General features: G+C 35.8%; 1 protein-coding gene and 1 long non-coding RNA gene across 2 annotated transcripts in view; one reads left to right on the top strand and one right to left on the bottom strand.

Annotated features, from left to right (window-relative positions):
- The window catches only part of ATRNL1 (attractin like 1), a 536103-nt gene that overhangs the window by 236655 nt on the left and 277717 nt on the right, over positions 1–21731 (bottom strand). The gene's annotated exons all lie outside the window — the stretch shown is intronic.
- LOC309392405 lies at positions 9912–14675 on the top strand. The gene is made up of 3 exons (XR_014175438.1): positions 9912–10088; positions 10615–10671; positions 14545–14675. It is a non-coding gene; the product is annotated as an uncharacterized lncRNA (long non-coding RNA).

Below are 21731 nucleotides of genomic sequence, written 5' to 3'. Positions count from 1 at the left end.
TTTTGCATTACTAAGTTATATGTGTTCCAATACAGAGACACTTTATTACTAGGATGCTCCCTCTTAAGGTGAGGAATATTTACTTTAAATGTCTATTTTTGTGTTTCTCTTTATATTTATATATAAAGTATAAAATACTGGAAAGAAGATTTAAAACTAGCATAGCAGAGCCTCAATAGGTTGGGTAACAGAATACCAGAGGCTCAATATACAGAGAGTGATGGAAGATACTGCACTTTAACAAGCCTTGCTGTGATATCCTCTCAGCTTATTAGGGAAAATAGATAAAACTTCAGAGATAGCTTTCTTCGGCTCCTTTCCTTTACCTCTTTGACCATATTTAGCTTATCTCTAAATACCTATCTCTTATCTGTAATCAATTCCAGTTCTTGTCCACTATCTTTCTGCCCTAGTTTCTTTTTATCTTCTGCAATAGAGTAGATAATTATGTCAATATTCACGTAATTTAGCAGATTACTTGGCCTTCCATTTATTTACTTAGAATACAGTCAGGTCATCTATTTAAATATTTTAAAAGATAAGCATCTGCCTTCAAACACACTTTATTTTTGAGAGAGAGAGAGAGAGAGAGAGGGAGGGAGGGAGGGAGGGAGGGAGGGGGGGAATATCAGTTTCCAAAAAAATGTAATAGGATGTGAGAAACACCTTGGAAAGAAAAGTCACAACTAAAGCAACATTATACAATACATATCTTAACCTACAGAAGGAATGGGATGCTAAAATTCTCTAATTCCCTAATTCTCTGGAAAGTAAGATAGGGGAGACTACTTTCAGACTTGCAAGATTCCGTTACTGTGATATTAAAATAAAAGTACTGTTAGCATTCAAAGTTTGGGTTTCTTGTCTGGACTATTTTGATGGTGATATTACCTTATATATGTTAGGTTGTTTTTACTTGTTGTCAGCAGGTTTTTATATATTGCCCAGCTGCACAGAGTCTTGATGTTAAGATATTAGCCATATAAATAATTTAAATAAATTAATAAAGACATTCAGACTTCTTGGAGTGAAAATCCAAGGGCAAAAGGCAGTATCAAAGGATGGTTATATGAACTTGCTTGAATAACATGCAAAGCGATAGTACAATTTGTTTGCTTCTGCTTCAATTTCCAGCTGAAGTCAGCTACCCTGTTTTGCAATTCATTGTTAATGGCTAGAGTGGTCTGTGAACTAAGCCAATTGAGACACATTCAATAAACTGATCAAACAACCACTAGCTTAAAAAATGTATGAATGCAAAAATAGAAATGAATTTATGGTTTCAGATATTGCTTTCTAAAGGACTTTGTGATTAAGAATAAAATAGTAGAACCATTTCCTGTTATTACTTGGCTTTTTATGTTATTCACTTTATTTCAATCTAATTATTTAACTGTTCAATCTGATGGTCAATTATACAATACCACAGAGGTATACAAATATGCAACCCATATTTGTATCTTATTAAACTTGTTTCATTGCTTTGTGGCATCCAGAACAAAGTGATCCTGTGATTAAAGATATATTAATCAATCTGTCTAATAAAGTGATTATTGAAGTTAAAATATTAAATTTATCAGTGAAACAAATAGTGTAAGTTTATTGTATTTAATGTACATTCTTCTACTTATTCATTTAATTTCTATAGCTCCCCAAGTTAGCAAAATGACTGTTAGTACTCAAAACTGAAAAACAATTACATAATAGTACAAAGTCAGCATCCATAGTTTAATAATAGCTGATGAATTTATTGAAAATATCAGAAGAAAAATATGAAAAGTTCTAACGTGATTACTTTAGGATTAGCATTATTGTTTTAAAGAAAAGAAATTATGTTATGTTGCTATGTTATGCTGTTATGTTATGTTACGTTATAGCTGGACTAGAGAAAAGAAAGACTAGGGGTGACATGAGAGCAGTATTCTGGTATTTGAAAAGCTGCAACAGAGAGGAACAACTTATTTTCCAAAGCACCAGAAACCAAGACAAGAAACAATGGATGAAAACCAATCAAGGAGAGAAGTAACCTGCAATTAAGGAAAAATTTCCTAACAGTGAGGATGATTAACCAATGGAAGAGCTTGTCTTCAGAGGTTGTAGGTGCTTAATTACTAGAAGTTTTTAAGAAAAGCTGAACAACCACCTATCTGAAATTTATAGTGTCTCCTGCTTGAGGCTTGAGCCCCAAAAATTGACATTCTTAGATATCATCTTTCCATCATAATAAAATCATATTTGTCCTTAATTTGAATGTTCACAGTAATATAGATACCCAGGATTGGTTGGAATCAGCCAGCATCCCAATTAAATAAAGAAAAAAGAAATAACCTAACAGGAAATACTATTTGGAGAGACAATTACTTATTTAAATCTGCTTTAATTTTGGAAGTGGCTAGTGAATTAACAAAAGGTCTAACCTCAAACCAGTCTAAACATTGATTCTTTTTATTTGCTTTGTTGTTAATTTTAATGTTTTAACTAATATTTTAATGTTTTAATGTTTTTAACTTTTTAATTACATAGATAGATAGATCAGCAATTCTATCCAGTACTGGTGTGGTGTGGTGTGGTGTGGTGTGTGTGTGTGTGTGTGTGTGTGTGTGTGTGTGTGTGTGTTTCTATCCATTATTGCAAAATACTATGAAAGTTACACATTCATAGATTTTATGCAAGAATGTGGGAAGACTGAACTGTACTTCTTAAAAAGAATTCAGAAAAAGGTTCTTCTACAGAGTGCATGTGCTATTACACTACAACTGACTGTAACTTTTTAAAGCAGCTAAGTAAGCTGCTCTAAGCAAGCAAACTAAGTTTATACTTTTGATGCCATTTTTCATCTGCAAGGTGATAAGCATTTAGATATCTGATTTATATGTCAAAGAAAATGAAAAACATGTTAAGTTTATGATGGCAATATGATATAAACTGGCTGAGAACTACAAGGACCTTGACACAAGGTATTGAGTAATTAAACAAATTGTCAAAGTGAAGCATTTTCAACAAAAAATAAATGAATATATGTAATGATCATTCACATTAGAAAACACATATTTTATTTTTTTCTATACTGTGTTTTTATTGTTTGTAAGCTGCCTAGTCTTTATGAGCAAATAGGTGGCTAAATAAAATTTCTAAATAAATAAAAATATAATTGAATATTACCATTTATGGGATATATTGTAAAATTATGACATTTATTTTCATTGCAAACATGAAAAAATATCACTCCAAGATGATAAATTTTGCTTTATTAGCATGTAGATTGTGCTTAGATAATGAGATTCACAAATATTTAATTCTGGAAAAAAATCTACTTTGAATTCTGGTGGTAAAACTTATTGGAAAGATTAAGATATCGTATAGTATAAATCTTTATTACGGTCAAAGACCAGCAATACACATTAGTTTTTACACTATGTTAAAAAGTAGTGACATTAAGATATAATTAAAAAGTATTGACGTTAAAAGTGGAAAATAACATACATGTTCTCAGATTGTTCTGGTCACTCGCTGGTTTACCTGGGTGCAACGCTGTTAAGTATAGGAGTAAATATAATGGTCTAAAGATTGTTAGAGATATGTTCAGATAATTGCTACAAGATGACAACTATACTTCTGTAGCCAATTTTTTTCTTATGGACATTGCAGCAGCACAGAACTTTGCCACTGCATACGTGGTAACCAGGTTAGTGTCCTGGAGGAGAAAGCCTAGATATAAATTGTCTGCCCTCCCTGGCAATCTCTCTAAGAAGGGGAGAATATGTGCAGACCTACAAGCTCTATATAGCTTGCAGTGCAGGGACGTGCGGTCAGGAGAGGCAGGGGAGGCAGGGCAGGCAGGGCCTCACCTCTCTTCATGAAATAATAGTATATGATATTATATACTATATATATATAATATTATAATATTATATATTCGTCCGGCCGCGCCCGGAAGCTGCGGAGGCAGAAATGTTGTCGGCGCTTCTGGATGACGAAGGCACGCAAACACGCATCTACCCAGCTGTCTTTTCCAGCTACCTAGCGCTCTTTTCCACCGATCGCACACGTTGTGCGCGCAAGAAGGAAAAGTCTGCGGCAAAGCCCTTGTCGCCCCGAGCTCTTGTTTGCACTTCCGCCCCTTTTTCTTCGCTCCTCCCCGCTCTGGCTCTGGAAGGGCCGGCGAGGTTGGCTCCAGCCGAGAGCGAGAGGGAGGAGAGGAGGGGGTAGCTGCGGGCTACCTTCCGGCCCTGGCGTGCGCGCCTCGCTCTTGTCGGAGCCTCGGCCGCCCGCAGCTTCGAGTGAACCGCAACGGAGCCCCCACCTCCACCCCCCCTCAAGACCTGAATTGCAGGCTGAACGCAGAAATAAAGTGAAGGCGGTTCGGTGGAAGCCCTGCCTAACTCAAGTGCCCTTTAACCACGCTGAACAGGCTGAACTTTCATTAAGGGCGTTAAAACCAAGTTGAACAGGCTGACGTTTCCACCTTTAGCAGAGTTTGCGAACTCCGCCCGCCTCGCCAAACCAATTTCGAAATCATTGTTTATTCCAAATGCGCACAAAAAGCGTGCATGATCGGTGGAAAAGAGCGCTAGGTAGCTGGAAAAAACAGCTGAGTAGATGCGTGTTTGTGTGCCTTTGTCCTCCGGCAGCGCCGACATTTCTGCCTCTGCCCTCCGCAGCTCCCGGGCGCACCCGGACGGAGGTAGCCAGAATGGCGCCGAGGCAGTCCGGCGGGCGAGCAACCGAGGATCAGTCTGGCCGGATGAAAGAGCGAGCGAGGCAGCTTGATCCATTCTGGCTACCTCCGTCCGGGCGCGCCTGGGAGCTGCGGAGGGCGGAGGCAGAAATGTCGGCGCTGCCGGAGGACAAAGGCATGCAAACACGCATCTACCCAGCTGTCTTTTCCAGCTACCTAGCGCTCTTTTCCACCGATCGCGCACGCTTTTCGTGCGCATTTGGAATAAACAATGATTTCGAAATTGGTTTGGCGAGGCGGGCGGAGTTGTGGTTCTCAGTCGAAGCTGTGGGCGGCCGAGGCTCCGCAAGAACGAGGCGCGCACGCCAGGGCCGGAAGGTAGCCCGCAGCTACCCCCTCCTCTCCTCCCTCTCGCTCTTGGCTGGAGCCAACCTCACCGGCCCTTCCAGAGCCGGAGCAGGATGGAGCGAAGAAAAAGGGGCGGAAGTGCAAACAAGAGCTTGGGATGACAAGGGCTTCGCCGTGGACTTTTCTTTCTTGCGCGCACAACGCCGCTTTGGTGGGAAACCGCTCGCCATTCTTGCGCGCCTCTCCAACCACCGCCTTAGAAGTGAGTCGCGCGGACGGAGCTTTGCGGCTGAGGAGAGAGGCAGGGACGGAGGGAGTGGGGGGAGAGGAGCCACCCCCCTCACCCACCAGGCAATGGGGAAAGCTTTCCCGAAATGGGGGGGGGGTGTCGCGGGAAATAAAAAGTGCACGCGCTGGGGGGGACGAAGGAGGCTTTGGCGCGCCTTAGAGGCAGGCGGGAAAGCAACGAAAGGGGCAGCGAGGGCGGGCAGGAAAGCAACGAAAGGGGCAGCGAGGGCGGGCGGTGGCTGCAGGCGGCAAGGCTTGAGCGGGGTGAAAGCGCAGCCCCTTTCGTTGCTTTCCCATTCACCCCGCTCAAGCCTTGCCCGAGGGAGCTGGGGATCGGGCTTTGGGTTGGTGGGAGACCTTGAAGGAGTGGGGGGGAAGGGACTGGCGCCGGTGGAGGAAGCAATGCTACGCGGATCAGTGCACTCCGCGGTCCCCTTAATGTTCACTCAGGAAGAATGGGACCACGTGTGCTGGAGGCGGAGGCTGTCTCAGCCTCCTGCACACGTCCCATTCCCCGCCTTCCTGATGATGTCACCAGCCTCCCCAGCCATAACCCTCACCGCACATCACTGTTGCAGTGTAATAGAACATGTGAATTATCTTCCACTTCTCCTTTACCACATATACAAACCCATTCTGCTATAGGTGTTCTCTTATACCTGCCTTGGAGGAGTGCTGAAGGAGGAATGTTAAATCTGGCTCTGAATAAAGCTATTCTTTGTTTTGGGAAGATCAGGTCATTTAGATATCTTGCCGATTCCCACACACCCTGTTTGATTTTGTCCCTACTGTGGAGAAGCAACCTATTTAGTTCTTCTTTGAACTCCATGTCCTTCATTTTGTTAATTACTACTTACTTTGCTTGATCAAAGCCTAGGGACATTAAGAATACTGGTGAGAGCCCACAAGAGGCCAGCTTGTGATCAATTGCCTGTTTCCAGGGGGAGGGGAAATTGTCAGTCAACACTAGTGGGGATAGTCCCTCTGGAAAGAAATGCATTTTAAGCCAAGGAATGATCATCATCTTCCAGGCTCTTACCTGAATTTGGGTGCAGCTAATATAGCTCGCAGGAATTTGGTTTGTATGGTTTCTAGCAAGTCTTTCTTTGCAAGGATTCTTGTTTGTGCCCCATATAGAATTTGTGCCAATGTTTTGGCCTGAAAAAGTTTTAAGGCAGCAGGTACTAACTGACCTCCACCTGTATAAAAGAAATGTTTAATTGCATTTGAGACCTAATGACTACTTGCAATGTGTGATCCAGATGTGCCTTTCATGTCCCTTGCAAGTGGAAAACCACCCCAAGGTATCTAAATGTTCTAACCTGTTTCAAACTATGTCCTTCTATTTTCCGGGAGTATTGGCTTGGTCTTTTAGCAAAAACTAAATTTTTTGATTTATAAAAGTTAAGGACCAGCTTGTTTTGCCTGCAATAGCCGAGTGTTGCCCTAATTGCTCTCTTCAGTCCTACAGGGGTTTGTGAAATGATAGCGGCATCATCAGCATATAAGAAAATCGGCACTTTGCGTTGTGCTAGGTTAGGAGGATGGAAATCAGGGTTCTGTAAGAGATCAATCAGGGGATTAATATAAAGTTAAAGAGGGAGGTGGACAGGATGCAACCCTGCCGTACCCCTTTTTGTACCCTTACTGGGCCGGTTAAACTCCCTTGGGGATTGCACCTCACTTTCAAGGTGGAATTAGCATACAATTTTTGTATGAGGAAGAGGAGGCGTTTATTGATAGTGGTGCATTTTAATTTCTCTCAGAGGGTGATCCTGGATATTGAATCAAAGGCCTGCTTAAAATCAAGGAAGGCCACCAAAAGAGAGGATTTTTTTTATATGTGTATTTTTGTACTAAATGGTGGAGTACCAAGATATGATCCACCATAGATCTTCCTTCTCTAAAACCGGCTTGTTTGTCTTTGATTATTCCCCTGAAATTAATCAATCTTGAAGTTTATAATTTAGGTGTTTGGCATACAGTTTACTAATAATGCTTAGAAGACAAGGTTAGGTTAGGTTAGGTTTATTGGACTTATATGACTAATGGGTATATAATTGCCTGGGTCATTTCTACCTTTTTTATAAATTGGTATGATAATTGGTATCTCTATCAAAAGCACAAGAATATTTTTTAAGTGGATGTTTATTATATATTTTAAATATGGACTAAAGAACTAGACTTTTTCCTAATGCCCACCAATAAAATTCATGTCTTTAAAAATGTTTGAATGGTATCAAAAGGTATTAAAATTCATTCATTAAAAAAAACCCCACTCTATTCAGTGAACTAGCCTCCCTGAGAGAATAGACTTCTGATTTTCTATGTTGTAGATGTAAAAATAAATTAGGATTCACTGATCTATATGATATGGTAACATTTGATATCTTTTGGAGAGAGTGTATATAAGAACATTTATGGAAAAATGTTTAAAAGTTTGAGGTATTAACATCACAGGAAATTATAAATCAAAACAGGAATTTTACTGTTTACCAGGAATTATCGTTGGGTCAAACATATTGGGACATATGATATGATATTATTGTATTGTATTTATATATTTGTCAGAAAATTGTTATCTCTCTGTTTTGGAAATGATAACATTTTTGATTATTCAAAGGATGCCTCAACGTGTGCTTTTATGGCATAGATTAGGCAACATTTTATAGTAATAATTTGTATTGATTAGTGTATTTATTACCAAACTATATACCTTAAAGTATGCATTTATATTTTATATAAAGTAGTATTATTCTCTATTTTCTCTTTTTTACCTTAATTTGTATTTTTAGTTTGTACTTTTCCACTTGTTATTTTTCTTTTTCTTTAAGTTGAAAGATTGTTTTAATTGTGTATGTTAAACTCTTTTTTTAAGTCTATGAAAATGTTGGACACAGAGTGAATGCCTTTATTAATAAATATTTTTGGGACAAAACATTTTTTATATAATAGAAACATGACCTGAAATCATCCAGCGTAAATACTATCTTTTGTAACAGAATAAACTGTCTATACAAATCATGTCTCCATACAGTATAGTTAAGGAATAGTAAATGAAACTATTAAACACAAATAATTTTAAAAAATAACTGCCAATATTAATACCTTATTTCAATAAAGCTCAGGAATTGTCTATGGCATGTTTGATTTAGTTCAATATATAGTAGTAATAAAACTTTCATTTAACAGAGTTATACACAATAACTTTTATAATAATCATTTTGTGATGCAAATAAAATTATGACATGTAAGTATACTCTTATCTCAAACTTTTACAGTAATGAATATATATTAATATATGATTAGGAGGTAACATGGGGTAATTAACGCGGTGTCTACTACTTTAGAATATTAGGTTTAACATTTTGTTTCATTGATTTTATATATACTTCTTTGAAATTATTACCTTTTGGCACCATTATTTTTTAAAATGATAATAAACAGTTTATAATGCCAGAACTTCCATGGTAGTTTGATATTTCTTTTTCCAGAAATTTTAAAGGAACAGAAACATTTGGAAATAGGTTATGATATACCTAACAGGAAAAAAATGGATATTTTTAAAATATTAAAGTTGTATTATTTGAGAAAAAACATTAGTCCAACATTACTAAGAATAAACTAAATTTTGGAATAGGAAAGAGCAACTGTTAGGTTCATATTTCATGATGGAAAAATCTAATTGTTTAATTTCCACATATATTTTTTATTATATGCATGTGCTTGCAGCTGATTACTTTCCAAAGGACCACTTATTATCAGTATATAGATTTATAGAGTGGAGTGTGTATGTGGGGGGGGGGGGTTGAGATTGTTTACTTTTTATTTGGTCCAGAATGCTGTGCAGAATAAAACAACGGGAATATTGTTTTATTCACATGCACGTTAGATCACAACATAGAATATGTGCATTTACGGTCTAAAATTATATCAACTTCGCAGTTTATTTAATTTGCAGTGCTGTGCAAAGCATTTAAAAAATCAGCTTAAAGAAAGCACTGAAGTGTTAAAGCAGAAAAGTCATGAAAGGCTCGCATAACTGTTTCAAAGCTGTATCCCTGTTGTTTGCAGGTGAATATTTATTTATTTATTTATTAATCCATTTTATATGCCGCACCCTTTCCACCAAGGGACTCGGGGCGGCGTACAATTTACTACACAACAAATAAATAACAAGGAGGAGATATACAAAAAGCATTATACAACACATAATAAATAAATAATCAATTAATTAAAAACAGCAAGAAGCAATTAAAAACAATTAAAACACCCAAAGTCAAACCTAATTTAAAATTTTATCCAGAGGGATTAGAATAGCTATAATTCAGGCCAGGCCGGCTAGTTGGAACAGGTGGGTCTTGAGTTTCGTGCGGAAGGAGCGGAGATCGGTTGTTGTCCTAATATATATGAACAAACATGAACATGAACCATGTTCATGAATACATGTGACCAAACAATACTTATGTTGTTGCATGCTTAAGGAAATTGAAAGAGCCTTATCATGTTTCAATTGTATGCCAAATTAAGTTAAAATATGTTGTCAGGTAATGAGGATTTAATAGCTGCCACCTGATGTAAGGTTGTAAGCTGTAAATTGTAAGCTGATGCAATAAGGATGATTCAGCAATATAAGTATTTCCAGTTTAAGACTCTGATGGGGTCCAGACAAGTCATTTCTCTTTTAAGAGATGTCTCTATATAGGATGCCATTAGAAGATGTTGCTCTCTTTCTCGTGTATCTCATCTCTCTCCTTGTGTCTGTAGCTGAGTGGTAAGGAATTTATCTACCATGTGCATGTCTGTATATATCTATATGTAAACCACTATTAATTGTCTAAAGGCTCTGTGTGCTGTGTTTTTCTCCTGACCAGATCTGAGTTTATCTCATAACAATAGTCATACTGCCCAAACTCTGATATATGTCACTTTAATCTTACAAATAGTAGTAGGCCTTCATCCTGCAACATGTGATAATATGAACTATTCTAAAAGGTTTAGCATTTCTAACTCCCTGAATAGTAGCTCTTCATGTGTTCTTCTTTGTTACATGATTTTTTTAAGTTATAATTTTTTATTAAAATTAACGTATGGTTAGTTTTACCTGCTTATATATAATGATTCATACATTTGAGACAGACCCCTACTTATGGTAGAAGAATTCATAGTTGACAAATCAGGAAAGCAAAAAAAAAAAAGAGACATAATTTATACAAAAAAAGATGTTTCAAGTCAAAGTATTTTGAAATTATATTCCTATGCAGCCCTGCTGAAATACAGTTCTATGTAATTAATTCTAGTCATATGAAGAAAAAGTGAAGCAGAGTTTTAAGATGTGTCCTTTAGCCAGTGAACTGGTAAGTGAAAACTCCCTTGAGGTGAGCACAACTGCTGGTGATTTCATGGAAATGCCCATATAGTTTTCTTGGCAGCAATACCGATGTGGTTTGCCACTGCTTTCTTCTGGGGTGTTTTTCAACTTGCCAATCTAGGCTCTGGCCCTGTGATTTCTACATACTCTTCTTTATGCTGACCTTGGAGAAGAAATAATTGTGAAGCATCATCACTGAATTTATACTGTCAGCTATGTAGGATCCCTCTGTGTCCCTTACACTTCACCATGCATCACTGAACTGTAACAAACTCTGACAGGCATACTATGCATCTCCAAATAGTGAAGCACTCTTGTTATGACAGTTGGAATGGAAATATTGGACACAACCACAATTCTTGAATTTATTCAGAGATAATATTCTTGTAGGATGTTGATGAAAAAAAAAGGAGAAAATGATACATATTTAATGCAACCAGTTAAATGCTAAATTCTTCATAATGTAATGTTAAAAGAAATGTCATATATAATTGGTATCATTTGAAATTTAGTCAGTTTGTCTGCTGGTTTTACAAGTACGCTGTCATAAAAAGCTGTCGGTGAATTTTAAATACCTGACTTGTTCAGTAATTTTCTTCCATTCAAAGAGAATTTATGAGAAAGGTCATTTGCTCTACAGTGGTAATCATATTTGCATGTGAGGGATAAAACTTGGAGCATCACAACAACACAATTTATGAGAGACTTTCTAATAAATTAGATTCTTTCACTGAATGTCTATAAAAGTCGTAAGTTATTTTAGAACACTTTAGAACTATACTTTAGAGTGATAACAAATTAAAAGAATTAATGAAGTCAAGCAATATAGAATATGGGTATATTTTCAAGGATATATTTAGTTAAATTCCTGTCTCAAATTTCAAGGTTGGACAACTATGCAATTTGAGCCAGACAGCAATGCCTATTTACCTACTTAATTCTAATACATTTGTGTGTGTTGGGGAGAAAGTCCCTCTGTACACTTTTTTCCCATTTAACCGGCACAGAATCCATTTGCAAATATTACACCAGGCTTATACCAGGCTTTTCACAAGAACTCAATCTAAAGTAATATTAGGCTAGCCATAACTAAAAGGATATTAAAAATTACAAAACTTGAAAAGAAAAAAAGACTTTAATAAATACATTTTCTAAATTCAGTTGATGAAAAGTAAAGAAAAATACACTGAAGAAACTTTTGTTATATAGCAGCCTGCAATTTTCTGGAATGGTTTCATCTCTATTCAAAGTATTAATGAACATTATAAAATATTTTTTATATGAAAGAACTTATTCAATGGTAATTTTTGTACCCTAATGCATCCTTTTCACTCAAATAAACAAGGTAAACCTAGGTAAAAAGGTGACGGGGTATTAATTTTGTGTTACTGGTTTTTGTATTGGGTTTTTATCTTTGTAAGCCACCCGGAGCCATTGAGACTCTGGATGGCTTACCAATTGGGCAGCCAGATACATTTTCTTAAATAAATAAATTCCAGCCAATCCAAAAAAGGTACACGTGGTTTCTTTATTTTATGGTCCAGCTTTACATAATCATGACCTCAACTAACCTGACAACCTTAAAGAACATTTCAATTTCACAAGGTTCTCAGGCACTTTCTACATGAAGGAGATATGTTCTCTGTGGTCTGCAATTTGCTGTTTAATGGTGACATGGTGGCAGGCTTTTTATGCAACAGAATCTTGTTTTGAAAAACTTTCCACACTACAATAGGAACACAGTTAAAGGAACATTTTCAAAATTCTACATTTTTATATTGCCTCATTCAGCCATTATTCTCCCGAGGTTCGCATATTTTAATTAACTATTTCTGTATCCTGAGTGCATTAGTGTTTCGTAGTGTAATATATGGCACTATAACGTCAGTGTGTCTGCATATGGCAAATGTACTTTCTAGTTAATAAGGGGAAACAAGATGATGGTTTGCAGAATAGCCTGCAGATCAGAGATCCTAGCTTGTATGTGAGCATGTCTAGGGTTAAATCAGTTTTTATTGCAGTAGTGGCAAACTGGCCTAAAAGTAGCAAAACCAGCACTATTGTCTTTACTGTTGGCAGGAAATGCTGCACATGACATGAGATCAATGAAAGCTGATAACCTAGTTTATTCCTTGTCTACCTTAATAAAAAGCCTTTTATGAATAAATGAAATGCATAGGAAAAAGTGATTTTGTAAGCATGATGAATGTATCACAAGATGATACATTACCATTGAAAGTCATTCAACATTTCAATGGCTATTTGGAGGATGACTGAGAAGGGAAATTGTTTGGTAAGCATTTATTTATTTATTTATTTATTATTCATGCTTCTAGACCGCCCCCTCTCCCAAAAAGGGACTCGGGGCGGTGTACAGTCCATGCCAAATATATCAAAATACAATAAAATTGAATATGTACAGTTAGAATGGAGGAGGTTAAAAATGGAATTAAAAGAACTGTACAAAGCAATATATATAAATATAGGATTTTGAACCCCTAAAACACACACAATAAGTTAAAAACAATACCCCTAAAATAACCAGTTAATACATTTGCCAGGAGGGATATGTAAGGTCTGTTCCAAAAAGATGTTAGACAATTCAATTCTTTTTATTACAGCCAGCAACAAAAATTGCATACAATTTTATAGATCTATTAGAATAAAATAAACTAAATAACCAATAAAGTGACAAGATAGTAAAAGAAATTTAGAACATTAATTGACTAATTTACTAGAACAATTGGTTAAATTATGGTGACATTTCTAAAACACAGAGATGCTGAGACACTTAAGTTCTAATTTAATATATTAATATTATAAAGTACTAAAAAGGTAGCTCTAGAGAGAGTAAATGACCATAGATTTAATTACTATCACATCCCTTAACATAAAATTGTGATTTTACAGTTCTACCCTGCAATGTCCTTAAGATAATAAACAGCTGGAGTTATCTATCTCTTGGCAGAAAGCAATGGTTATTAAACAGAATTTATCTACTTGGAGTTTATCCATAAGGTATCTTCTAAAAAGGGAAGTATAAGACCAGCATCACCTCTGTGCGTAGAAACTAGAAGAAGAGTGCCAGCAAGAATAAAAGGGGCAGTCAATTTATGTGCTATTGAATACATCTGTATACATGGAAAAGGAATAAATGTAAATGTAAAAACATGATTGATCAGAATATTTAGAATAAAAGACTGAAAAAACAATAAAAATAAAAGGTTGGTGAAACAGACTTTTTGGGGAGTCGTCACAGAAAAGCAAGAAAAGGAAAGAACTTAAAGCAGGGGTGTCCAAACTTGGGAACTTTAAGACTTGTGGACTTCAACTTCCAGAATTCCCCAGCCAGCAAGTAATGCAAACAGATATTCCCACTGAATGGGGAATAGATGTAAAGAAAGAGGGAATGGAACCTACATGGAATAACATAAGAAGAATTACAAAGGTGTAGTTAACTAACAAAATATGTTATGCTTATACAAATATATACATATATATATATATATATATATATATATATATATATATATATATATATATATATATATATATATATATATATATATATATATATATATATATATATATATATATATATATACAAATATATACATTATTATAATAATAATGATAGCTGCAATTTTAAAGGGCACTTGGTGGAGTAATGAAGTGAAAAAGGATATGGGTGGAAAGAAATGTATATAAGAGAAATATTATTGCAAAAAATAAATATGAGAAAAATTTAGAAAATGTGCAGAAGAAGTCAAATGTAAGTTATAAATTTGCTGTTTCTTCTCTGTAGAATCAGAGTTCAATAAACTGTACAATCTTTCTCTTATTGCTTCTCTTGTTCTAGGGCACCCTGATCCAGCCAGACTTCAGGTTCTGCACCAGGAAAGAATCAAGAAAGGAGGAGAAGAGTGGCTATTGACATCCAGGATTTGCTTACTGCAGGATTTCAGGGGCTCTATTGTGCAGATATCAGGCAGGTGCCTCATCTCAATATTAATAATTAACATAATCAAATTCACTAATCTAGACTCTTATAACTTTTATTATATTGTAATGTATAATTAATTGAAAAACAATAGCTTGTATTTATAAAATTATCATTATTGTGCATAGGACATTATCAGTACAAAACTTTTACTACGATTTCTACTGAGCATTCATTTTCTGTATTTAGCATCCCAAAGGAATTCAATAGCTATTGGTTTCTTTTTAAAAAATGAACTTTCTTATCCATATTCATTATACCAACGAAATTGGCTATCACGAAATTGTTTTATTAATGTTCAGAATGAGCAATAGCAATGAACCTCTGAACTATAAATATCATTTTTGGTACATTTTAACTATCTTCTGGAAAGTTTCCATTCAACACTAGAAATCTTGTGATTCATTTTTTCAGAATATACAGATATAAACACACATCTTTCATTTACAGAACTGCAAATTTGGAAATAATATCCTTAGATTGATACTCTACAACATCAAATAGTAGAAATATAAGTCTCAAGACTAAAGGCAAGATAAGTCACTTTATTTCTTTTAAATAAGGCTAGCCAACCAGCGGCTTGTGAATAAAATACATCTTTCGTTTACAGAACTGCAAATTTGGAAATAATATCCTTAGATTGATACTCTACAACATCAAATAGTAGAAATATAAGTCTCAAGACTAAAGGCAAGATAAGTCACTTTATTTCTTTTAAATAAGGCTAGTCAACCAGCGGCTTGTGAATAAAATACAAACACAAAAAGCACATAATAGCACATAACCTGACACATATACTGCAGTCCTAGGTAATCAGTCATGAGCCATTATAAATAATTCCTTTGAAGTGTCAGGAACCAAAGTCTAAATGTTTCAATCTGATAAGCGCTAGTATCATAAAACAATTAAACCAAAATTATCCTTCTGGTGACTTCATCCATGCAGTTTTCTAAAATGTTACAGAAGTGATTTTCTACGTGTCTTTTTATGGGACTCTAACTCCTAACTTTACCCAAGAGACCTATACTTTTAAGATGTTCCTTCATGCTAAGAATTAAATTGTTTAGCTTCTAAGCCTAAGACCAAGAAATGCTTAGCTTCTGCGATCAGTCAAGATCAACTAAGTTCTGACACTATGCCTTAGTTTTTAATATGATTATCCAAACTTTCCGGTACATTCCTTACAATTTCATTAGTTAAGAAGGAACTGCAACCTTAAATACATGCATAATTCAGAATTACTCCTAGAAAAATATATAACTGAAATACAGTTGTCTTGAAAAAGTTTGTTATATAGGAAAATATGCTATATTGGCAGATACAGATTTAAAAAACTAACTGACAACCCCTTGCAAAATGCTATAGAGTGCATAACTATATGTAATGCAGCAAATGAAGGCTATTCTCCAAATTTTTCCTCCTAAATCCTTTAGGAATTTTATGAGAACTGAAAGGGAATACTACTTCCTGCCTTCCCTTTTTTTTACAGCAAATCATAATCTTCTAAATAATACTTGATAGACACTTCTTTATATTGTCTATGGATATTCTTGGTCATCCAGGTCATCGTAGTCTCAAAGGTGCTTTTTCAAGCGGCAACTGGGCTTTCTTGTTTTTCTTTAAAGACAATTCACTTCTCATCCAAGAAGCTTCTTCAGCTCTAACAGGGTGGTGGGGAATGGAAGGATTTATATTCCTTGCAGATAGCTGGCATTCTCTTAGAGAGCCATTGAGGCCACTTGGAAGTTTATCTGAGTCCCTGGGATCACCTGAGTAGTGCAAATAGGTGTGTGGGGTCTTCTTGGAACTATTGAAAGGACTGTGCTGTAGACTGGAGATAGATGATGCCATATCCTTCCCCCTTTGTTGAGAGAGGGCTGTTTAAAAAAAAGGAAATGACCAGCTGTCTGCAAGGAATACAAATTATTCCATTCCCCACCAATCAGTCAGAGCTTAAGAAGCTTTTTGGATGAGAAGCAAAATATCTTCAAAGAAAAACAAGAAAGTCAATTGCCTCTTGAAAAACCACTTTGGGATTTGTTTATATTGCATTTTTTTTTGCCATTTAATACTTCTAAACAGTATGCAGACCCTTATAACACAGGGAAAAAATGATAGGTGCAACATAACAATCAAAACTAAACCAATAAACAGAGAAAATAAATAATAAATCCAACAATAGAAACATTTTAAATCAGGAATATTCAACCTTGGCAACGTTAAGAACTGTGGACTTCAACTCCCAGAATTCCCCAACTATCATCCCTTGCTTTAAATCAGAGTACTAGGGCACAGAAAAGACTTCTTTATGACTTCTCTTCCACCTTACTTCACAATTAGTTGGAGCTGTCAGAATGCATCATCTGAACACATGAGTTGCATGGGCACATTCTAGAGTGCAGTTCAGAGATAACTAAACATCATGCGACTCTTAGGTCTATAACAATGCTGCTAAATTTCAAGCTTGTAGTGGTTACCCCAGATATTCTTGACATTTTTATATCTATAATAATGCTGCTAAATTTCAAGCTTGCAGTGGTTATCCCAGACATTCTTGACATTTTAATTATTGCTGCCACACTAGCATACAAAAAACAGTATTTCTGCACTTGATTTATGTGACTATATTTGAGATTTACATCTGACCATTGCCTAGCAAATGCATAATCAAGCTCAAGACCCACCTTTTCCAAATAGCTGGCCTGGCTCAACCATAACTTCGTAACGCTCCTGATGGGTTTTTTAATTTAGTAATTTTATTTAAGGGGATTTTAAATTGTGTTTTTAACTGTCTTTCACTTATAAGTCAACTCTCCTCCATGCACATATGTATATATCTCTGTTCTTTTTGTATATATGTTTGTCTTATGTGTATTTTTATCCGTTTTGATTGTACGCCGCCCCGAGTCCTTCGGGAGAGGGTTGCGGCTAATCAAATAAAATTATTATTATTATAATAATCATGAAGCCGAGTTTTTTGCATATTCTTTGGAATATTGTAACTTAGTGTGGCATAGTAATTATAACAGTCTTCTGTAACACCATGATTCCAGATACAGTTGGCACTGCAACTTTTATAATTCCCAGCCAGCACAGGAGTTCCAGAACATTTGGATATTTGTTTCCAATCTCTTTCCAATATATCTGCCAATGTATTGTTCCTTGTAATCTATTTTACATAACATGAAAAAATGAAGGACATTATACTATTCTGAACTCAGAGAAAGGGTAAGATAAAATAAAAAAAATTAAGTAAACCTGCAGAATTGGAAAAAAAGAACTCTAGCAGTGATTAAGGCAAATTAAACATACGGTGATTTAACTCCTGAAGAGTTCCCAAATGTCTGCTATCTGGGAACAAAAAACGCTAATCTATACAATATCCAAATGATTTCATTTTTTCTTTACACTCTAAATCTTTGCCCCAAATAATGCTTTTTCAGTTTTTTTGATGAAATGCTAGAGGGCATTAGGACAGGTTGCCATGCCTCAGACATTTAAATACTGCTACACTAAAGCAGGCACTTTGCATTTACAACATAAATAGAAGAACATTTTAAAAATAGTGCTTTAAACTCTGCTGTCAGACATGTGATAATTTATGAATATCCTGAGTGTTACCACTTCCTCCTGAACTCCTTTGTAATTTTCTAGTGATTTGTAATGTTGTGATACTATTGAGACTGAAAAGTCCTCAGGCTAAATATCATGCTGCAGAGAAAAAAAAACTTGGTATTTTTGACACTACAAAAACAGCAGACATTTTTTGTGAAGTCCTTCTACTGCCCCATGTTATGTGAAGTTCACAGAAAACATGTGCACATGAAGGATTTCCATGACATTAAATTCTCAACAAAGAGAAAGAAACATAAACAGGTAATGTCCCTTGGTTGTTCTGTTGACTAGACCCAGCAACCTGAATTCTCTTTAGATCCCTGGAGCTTTCCATCTGACAGCCATGGGGGACAACAATGTGACATGAAAAACAAAGAAATAACAGACTGTGTCATTGTGGATAGTGTCAACTAGATACTTGACTATGAAGCATATTTGCAGTTTAAGTTCTGCATTTCATTTTTATTGCACAGTACAGTTCTCTCTGCTTGTCCTTAAACTGTTTTCTTCCCAGTTGTGAACAAATCCCTGCGACCTATCCGCTCACACAGGGAGGGACTCCTTCTGGTGCCGTCCGCTAGGCAATGCCAGCGGGCGACACCTAGGAGTAGGTCCTTCTCTGTGATGGGCCCAACCCTCTGGAATGACCCCCCCCCCTGATATTCGAACTACCACCGACCTCCGTTCCTTCCGTCAAAAATTAAAGACTCACCTATTTCAATCAGCTGGCCTGCCACTCTCTTAGTTTTACCTCCCGGGGATATATCTTAATTGGGTTTGGGTATTTTAATTGGGGATGTTTTTAGGGTTTTTATAGTATATTTATTTCTTGTACAGCCTTATCTCCTCCATCCAAATGTATTTAACTGTTTTATATTATTGTATTTTTATCTGCATTTGACTGTACACCGCCCCGAGTCCCTTTCTGGGAGAGGGGGTGGTTTAGAAATCCAAGAAATAAATAAAATAAATAAATAAAGTATTAATAGAGATTTTCAAATCATGCATCTTCGGTATGATATGATTGATCCATAATCCCCAGTTCTATCTTTCAGTAAATAAATCTCAATTAAAACATGAAAACAATAAAAGAATATGAAGAGCCAGTATGCTGTGGTGGTGAGGATGTTCTACTAAGAGTGTAGAGGACCAGTTCCATGGTCATTTTTAGGCATAGAAACTTACTGTATGACTTTGGACCAGTTACCTTCTTTCAACCTGGCCTATCTCACGTTGGATTGTGATTGTGGGAAAATTGCTGGAGGTAGAACTATGTACATTAACTTGAACTCCAGAAGACGGGAAATTCATGTAACAAAAAATCGACTATGTGTTACATAATGCAATAGAAAGATATTTCTATACCTTTCTATATCTACATCTGTAAAAAAGATGAAAGCAAACCTCACTGTCTACTAACATTGATAATGTTATCTAGTTTGAGTTATGAAATGTCTACAAGAATAACCAAAGTCAGAGACCACCGAGAAGCCTTCATTTAAATCTAAGCTTTTCCATATATTACATTACATTGTATGTATTACAAAGGTAAAAATAGTTTGCAACTGATTTATTGTGATTATCTGGTTTTTGTGTAGAATCTAGATTTAGCTGAGCATCAGGCCTTAGTAGGAAACTCCACTAGTGTGTCTTATGATAAAAATAATGTATAATTTAAAACTGATTTATTGGGGTTTATTTGAATGCAAAAATTTGATTTTTACACAAAATCTTACTGGCAGTCCTGCCTTGGTACCAACCTATTGCATGCAGTGAGGATCAGAACAGTTCCACATAGGTTTTAATTCATATAAATGGCATCCATGTACCAATTCTATATGCTCTGTAAGAAAATAATTCCCATCTCTACGTCTGAGAGATCTTCTGTACATCCAAAAGTGTGTGTGTGTGTGTGTGTGTGTGTGTGTGTATGTATGTATATACATACATACATATATATTTGTTTTCGTAGATTACAATTTGTTTCGTAGATTACATAGATACGCCAAAACCTGCATACACACACTGGGAATCGAACCTGGTTAGCTGATGAGAGCTAAATAGCTTGAAATAGATCTATACTAGTCTCCCTTTATTTATTTATCAACACAAATGTAACAAAGGCAACATAAAAAATGGCTTTCTGCCTAGACGGCTCCTAGGGTGAGCTGAAAGACAGAAAAGGGAAGCAGTATGCTCCCTCCCATATTTGGGCATACCAGGGGTTGTGACACCATCTTTATTCCTTTCTTCTACCATACTGTTTTCCTTTCTCAGTGAGCAATTAAGAACCATTATGGCTGATTTCATAACTGAGTAAAACACAATGGTATTCCACTCCTGAATGAATCCACAAGTTAATTATACTTATTAGTTGTAATTTAGCCAAGCTGTAAGCTTTGATGTTTTCAGCTGTATAAAAGAAATGCCTATATAGTACATATTCAATTAGTGGCATCAAGAGGGAGTTTATCTTTACAAAACCATATATATCAAATATTTATTAAATAATGAAGTTAAATAATGAAGTATTTATTAAATAATGAAGTAAAATTCAACCTCTATTGGTGCATGTTTTGGTATTTGAAATTAACCAAAATAACCAGCAATTAATTCTGATCAATTTCTACCTCAGTAAAAAAAATCCCAAGAGTAAAAGAGGACAGCAGAATTTTTACTCTCTCTCTGAAATAATCCAGTCATTTCCTGAATTCATTATCAATTGAGCAGCTATCATGTGAATTTCCATCTTTAAATTCCTATTTAATAAATAGCTCTTTGTGGAGAAATGAATTGTTATTTGTCTTGATTCTTACATTATATTGGTTAGTGTATAGCATACCCAGTAGTAGCCTAATAGGAACATCATATAAAATATGTCATAATAATGGCTAAATTTCAAAATATTCTTTCTGAAAGAAGAAACCCTGTTGCTACGTCACTGTGGCAACAACTGCAAAATAGCACAAAATACACAAAGGTTGCACACAGATCTTTGTTATATACGAATTTGTCATGAGTCACAATGACCCATACTATTATGAACTGTCATGAAGTTGTCGTGCTTGGAGCAGAATGATAAATCAAGGATGACGGTCAAAGTCATTGAGTTCATGTAGCCAGATTCTCTTAAATCCCAAACTTATTTATAGGGATTTCAATCCAGAATTTCTGACATAGCCTCAATGGAAACAATCCAATATCAAAATTACAAAATTTCACAGAAAACATTTCAGGAAAAAGTTCTATGGGAATAATGATCTACTTAAGAATTTCTATTGCTTCCAAATAGCAACGCATTGTGACGAACTAATTGGTGCCAGTGGATTACAAATGAAGTTTCTCTTAGATCCATGTTGGATTAGACACAAAAGGCAATCAAATCCATATCCAAATCCAACAGGAAACTGAAAACAAGTTGGAAAAAAAAT

Source organism: Natrix helvetica (genome assembly GCF_964273705.1).
Source record: "Natrix helvetica genome assembly, chromosome: 5".
Classification (NCBI taxonomy): Eukaryota; Metazoa; Chordata; class Lepidosauria; order Squamata; family Natricidae; genus Natrix; species Natrix helvetica.
The sequence above is the reverse complement of the archived record's forward strand: the minus strand, read 5'-3'. Positions and strand labels throughout refer to the sequence as shown.